We start from the raw sequence: 6,790 nt of genomic DNA, 5'->3' as shown, positions 1-6,790 counted from the left end.
CGTGGCAATTGTATTGAAATATATAAGTGTATCAAATCGACATGTTGCATACTTAAAACTTACACAGCATTGTATGTCAAATATATTTCAAGAGCCCCAAAACACACAGGGTTTTATAATGGTTACTTATTGCGTAATAAATTAATATATTCTTCCCTCTAATGTATAATTTTACACTAATTATGTAGCCAATAATACCAGGATCTTACCACTGCCTGGTAAGACACTTTGAATAGTCTATATGGTTGCTTTATTTCTCTGTATAGTACCTTGTTGAGTACCTCTTATCACTCAAAATACGTTGGGTGTGGATTTTTAAAATGCTGCTTTTGACACAATAAAGTGTCAACAGGGTCAATAATGCCTTCTGTGTCCTAGCAACCTTAGGAACTAGCCAGATACCTAATTCAAGTTTTACCTTTTTCACCTTCTGTTCTAGCTGGCTAGCCGTCTGTCCTCCTCTGCTAGTTTTGGCAAGAAGATAATAAATGGAGGTGATGGAAATGACCAGCAGTTCAGTTGCAGCTTATTGGGCAGGTCAATGCAGGAGGCCAAAATACAGGGGAAAGCACTGTTCAGAGCCTGTGTCCTTACCACCATGGAGAGGATGGGTTCACTGGACTGCAACCCACACGTGGGCAAGAAGAAGCAACCGGTTGGCCAGACACCAATGCCGATGGCACTTGAGGTCTGGCCTTTTTGATTTCCTCTCCTCTCCTCTCAGGCTTTCAGGTGCCCCTGGTGAGGAGACTTTGTCAGGCAGTTCCTCACAAACACATCTGTACACGCAGATGCTGTTGGCTACCTAAAGGAATTTTTCAGCAGTAGAATGAGGTGCATTTAACAATTCAGCTTTCATTGGCATTTTCTTATCAAGGTTTTCCCTCACCTTCCTAAATGCAAGTGATAAATTTGAAGGTCAGAGTGGCTTCTGGCGAAGTGAACAGGCTGTCTTCCAAAGCCTTCTTAAAAGTGACTCATTTAAGCAGCAGGACACTTTCTTGAGATGTTGGGGACTTTGAAATGGATTTTGCTCCTGTAAAATTGGTAATGCTTGCAACAATGCAGAGATCTCTTACCACAATAAACAAGGCAATTAATGTGTCTTTAATTTGCATCTAAACCAAAGAGAAAGGGTGCGTTTATTCCATGTGACATGTAGACGAATTTTTCTTTAAAAACAAAGTTTCATGCTGTGACTACAATTAGTGTAATTGTCAGCTCTTCTCTAAAAACAAATATGTATTAAGAGAAACGCCAGCGTTGTGCCCTCCTCTGGTGTGAAAATGAGACAATCAAAATCTATTGTAATTACCTCAGTGATATTATAATTAGCAACGATTAAGTTATTCCATGCTGCTTTTTTCCTCTTGGCTACAATTAAAAAAGTATATATCTTTCTGCAGCACGTTACTGCTGATCATTTTACCTCAATACATGTCTGGTAAGTGGATAAATTAGAAGTAATTTTAAAGCACAACTCCGTTAAAACATATATCTTTCTATTTAACTGCCTTAACCCTGTAATGCATCTGTCTTCTTTGCTGCTTGGTAAAAAAAAATAGAACTTCCCCCCTGGCTTCTTGATCAGAAATCAAATGTGGGTTTTCTTTGTTTGTCTTTTAATTACAGATAGCTGAGTGATATGATTAATCATTCAGTTCTTGCCAGGCATATCCACCTAGCTTCAAATCCCTGTCCTGGTCAATAACCAGATTTTAAAATAAATTGCTAAAAAGCCAGCCAGCTGTACCATCACAGAAAGGAAAGGTCCTGAGTAAATGCATGCCTTTCTAGTTGGGTTCGGAGAAAAAGTGAATTAGGCCGTAATTGCAATGTCTTTTATATATTATGAAACAGATTATTTTTACCTCATAGATACTTTCATGTCCTATCTTCCTACTTACCATTAATGCAGAAAATGAGTTCATGAGAAAATGAGGATTCGATTACAGTTTGAAACTTGATTCAGTTTGTAGGCAAGAGGTGGTTATGGTGTAGCCTTTGTCAAAAAAAAAATAAACAACAGGTCTCAAATGGAGTCACTCGTGCTAAGCCCATGTCACCAAACCGAGACTAAGGACCTAATGTAATTGCATTTTCAACTGCAATTGCAGTTGAAAATCCTTCCCCACCCTGGGATGTCATCTTCACCAGCCAGTCTGGAATCTCTTGGTCAGCATGAGTGAGGGATCTGCCTGGTACAAGCCCCTCCTTCCTTGCCTGGTCCACTTTTCTGCCCATAAAAGTTTTTTATTTTGTACAAGTCTTAGGACCCCTTTCTGTTTAACTCAATGGGATGCTGTCCAGTCCATGAGTCATTGAAAAAAGCCAATTCGATTTTTAAATTTACTTGGTTGAATTTTGTTTCTTAATACCTTATCTCTTGAGAAACCTGTATGCAGGTCAGGAAGCAACAGTTAGAACTGGACATGGAACAACAGATTGGTTCCAAGTAGGAAAAGGAGTACGTCAAGGCTGTATATTGTCACCCTGCTTATTTAACTTATATGCAGAATACATCATGAGAAACGCTGGGCTGGAAGAAGCACAAGCGGGAATCAAGATTGGTGTGAGAAATATCAATCACCTCAGATATGCAGATGACACCACCCTTATGGCAGAAAGTGAAGAGAAACTAAAAAGCCTCTTGATGAAAGTGAAAGTAGAGAGTGAAAAAGTTGGCTTAAAGCTCAACATTCAGAAAACGAAGATCATGGCATCTGGTCCCATCACTTCATGGCAAATAGATGGGGAAACAGTAGAAAGAGTGTCAGACTTTACTTTGGGGGGCTCCAAAATCACTGCAGATGGTGACTGCAGCCATGAAATTAAAAGACGCTTGTTCCTTGGAAGGAAAGTTATGACCAACCTAGATAGCATATTGAAAAGCAGAGACATTACTTTGCCAACAAAGGTCCATCTAGTCAAGGCTATGGTTTTTCCAGTGGTCATGTATGGATGTGAGAGTTGGACTGTGAAGAAGGCTGAGTGCCGAAGAACTGATGCTTTTGAACTGTGGTGTTGGAGAAGACTCTTGAGAGTCCCTTGGACTGCAAGGAGATCCAACCAGTCCATTCTGAAGGAGATCAGCCCTGGGTGTTCTTTGGAAGGAATGATGCTAAAGCTGAAACTCCAATACTTTGGCCACCTCATGCAAAGAGTTGACTCATTGGAAAAGACTCTGATGCTGGGAGGGATTGGGGGCAGGGGGGAAAGGGGACGACAGAGGATGAGATAGCTAGATGGCATGGATGACTCAATGGACTTGAGTCTGAGTGACCTCCGGGAGTTGGTGATGGACAGGGAGGCCTGGCGTGCTGCGATTCATGGGGTCGCAAAGAGTCGGACACGACTGAGTGACTGAACTGAACTGAACTGAATAGCTTACCCATTGCAAACCTTTAAAGTGAAGGAGACTCATATGCCTATATATCTCCCTACCAGAGTTTCTGGTTTTCTCTATAATTTTTGATTCACAGGCATATCCTCAAACTTGTTTTCTCTGAAACACTTAAAATAAGTGTTTTTTTTTTCTTGAAGTAACAAGAGAAACACATGTTTTTATCTTTCTTTTGTTTTTGCATTGTTACTGGTAACCAGTTCTTTCTATCCCTTGGTCATTGTTTCCCTACATATGCATATATGATTTTGACAACAGCAACAGCAGCAGCATCCACCAAGGGGCCTTTGAATGTCCAGGGATACTGACAAGGGGAGTCTCTGGCAGCAGGTCCTCTGCATGTCACAGTGAGCAATAAGCAAGTTTTAGGCATGGCTTGTAATATTGCTGAGAATTTACATTCCCTGTGGCTAAGGGTGGGAATGGAGAAGGCAATGGCAACCCACTCCAGTACTCTTGCCTGGAAAATCCCATGGACAGAGGAGCCTGGTAGGCTGCAGTCCATGGGGTTGCTGAGAGTCCCACGACTGAGCGACTTCACTTTCACTTTTCACTTTCGTGCATTGGAGAAGGAAATGGCAACCCACTCCAGTGTTCTTGCCTGGAGAACCCCAGGGGCAGAGGCGCCTAGTGGGCTGCTGTCTATGGGGTCGCACAGAGTCGGACATGACTGAAGCAACTTAGCAGCAGCAGCAGCAAGGGTGGGAAAAAAAGGGCTTAAAGGGGATTCACTTTTGCTCTTTCAAAGGGAAGTTCACTGAAGCAGGAAAACATGCTGATTTGGTTAAAAAATAAATAAACAGAAACATGTAGACCTTTCCCAGATCCTCTTCTTGTAACATGGGGTTTGGAGAAGGACAGGAAATGGAGGGACAAGAGTGGAGAGTGGAGGAGTTAGGCTCCAGGGACCATAACCGCTTGTGAAATCATTCAAAGCTACCCCTGATATACACAAAACATCATTTTTTAAAAGATAGGTTAATTTTAAGAATTTGGGGTATTGTGGGAATGTAAAACAACAAATGCTTGGGTTCTAAGTCCTACGAAATAATGAAAATGTTTCGGACTATTTCCAAAGAGTTCCAGTCCTGGCATCTTTTTACAAGGCCAACTTCATGGGTGGGTGACCTCTGTAGTGACTTGGAAGGTCAATGAACTTGTTAAATGATCTGTAGTAGCCGTCTCGAAATTCTTAATCATCTTTTGAGCAAGGGACCCTGCATTTTCATTTTGCTTTGCTGCTGCTGCTGCTAAGTCGCTTCATTCATGTCCGACTCTGTGTGACCCCAGAGATGGCAGCCCACCAGGCTCCCCTGTCTCTGGGATTCTCCAGGCAAGAACACTGGAGTGGGTTGCCATTTCCTTCTGCAATGCATGAAAGGGAAAAGTGAAAGTGAAGTCGCTCCGTCGTGTCCGACTCCCATGAAGCCCATGGTGCCTTCCTATTTTTCCACCCTTCCTGTAGCAACGGAAGGAAGTTCAGTGCTCAGCAGCCATTCTGCCATTCATCTGGAGGGGTTTGAGTGATATTGCTCACAATCAGCGTGTCACATCGACCACCCCAGAGGTCATGATCTGGACTTCTATCCTTCAGCTATACCAGAATGACATTCTTGCAGGGGATGGCAAGGGAATATATGCAAACAATTTTATTCCAAGCACTTGTTCTTACTATTTTCTCAGGCACATTCTACTTGTGCACAGAAACCAGTTGAAAAAAAATAAACAATCCCATGTAGTTTTATATCACACACAGAAACACACACACATGCATACATCAGCTGTGAACAGAGGCTGTTCAGACCCAGACACTGTTACATCTCTCCCACAGTGCTAGTGATGAGCTTGTTCAACTCCCGTCGTGCTATGAAGCACTGCTCCTGTTTGCATTTATCCTCACCTGTTGATAATAGGTGGGAACTGGAAAGCCCTGGTGCTCCATGATGCCCATCAGTGCCTTGGCTTACAAAGCGGCACCCTCAAGAGTGAGCTGCTGGGATGCTTGATTGGCTCTAAGTACCTCTTACTCCTCCACAGCTCTGTTACTCTGAGTCTTGTTTAATACTTCTTATTTATTAGCTGCTGCTGCTAAGTCGCTTCAGTCATGTCCAACTCTGTGCGACCCCATGGACTGCAGCCCACCAGGCTCCTCTGTCCATGGGATTTTCCAGGCAAGAGTATTGGAGTGGGGTGCCATTGCCTTCTCTGATTTATTAGCTAGTTGATAGCTATCTTAGTCCACTGAATGCTGCTTTGCTGGGAGAAATGGGACTGGAGCCTGGGAAAGAAGACACTTCTGCCTTCTAGTACTTCTGAAGTCATGTGAGAGGCAAGGAAAGGAGATGGTTCCACCTGCCTAGAACACACAGGAGTCCACCCGGTGTGAGGGACCATGGTTTATTTGGAGATGGAATTAAAGTTTATGGAGTGAAAGAGTCAGGCAGCCAGTCTATCAGACTTCCAGGGAGTGATCTTCCTTCTTCTAGAACATAACATGTTCCCAGATGTCTTTTTTTCACGTCAGGGATCCTTCCTGACTGCCTGCCTTCCTGGGACCCATAGCCCTTCACTTCTCTCTCTGCAAAAAAACATATTTGGTTTCTGTTCTGTCCACTGGCTTAGGGGTTAAGAACACTAGTGATCATTAAACCGCTAAATCAAACAAGATCTTCTTCTCTGGGCATCATGAAGTTTATTGACTAGTAGTTGCTTCTTCGTTCTAAAGTAAATACGTACTACATGGCTGATGTCTACTCTTCTCCATGCCAAAAGTTCTTTTCACCTTCAAGTTGCTATGAATGTTTGCATCCCCTAAGAAAGCTTAGCGCTGAAGAACTGATGCTTTTGAACTGTGGTGTTGGAGAAGACTCTTGTGGGTCCCTTGGACTGCAAGGAGATCAAACCAGTCCATCCTAAAGGAAATCAGTCCTGAATACTCATTGGAAGGACTGATGCTGAAGCTGAAACTCCAATACTTTGGCCACCTGATGTGAAGAACTGACTCATTTGAAAAGACCCTGATGTTGGGAAAGATTGAAGGTGGGAGGAGAAAGGGATAACAGAGGATGAGATGGTTGGATGGTATCACTGAGACTCAATGGGCATGAGTTTGGGTAAACTCCAGGAGTTGGCAATGGACAGGGAGGCCTGGCGTGCTGCAGTCCATGGGGTTGCAAAGAGTCGGATATGACTGAGAGATTGAATTGAACTGATAGATTCATATGTTGAAGCCTAACTTCCAGTGTGATGGTATCAGGAGGTGGGGTCTTTGGGAGGGAATCAGGTCTTGAAGGTGGAGTGCCCATGAATGGGGTTAATGTCCTTATAAATGAGACCAAGAGAGTCAGCTCTCCAACCTTCCACCATGTGCAGTTATAGTGAAAAGAC

This window comes from Bos mutus, chromosome 21, assembly GCF_027580195.1.
Source record: "Bos mutus isolate GX-2022 chromosome 21, NWIPB_WYAK_1.1, whole genome shotgun sequence".
NCBI classification, from domain to species: Eukaryota; Metazoa; Chordata; class Mammalia; order Artiodactyla; family Bovidae; genus Bos; species Bos mutus.
Note: the sequence above shows the minus strand (reverse complement) of the source record.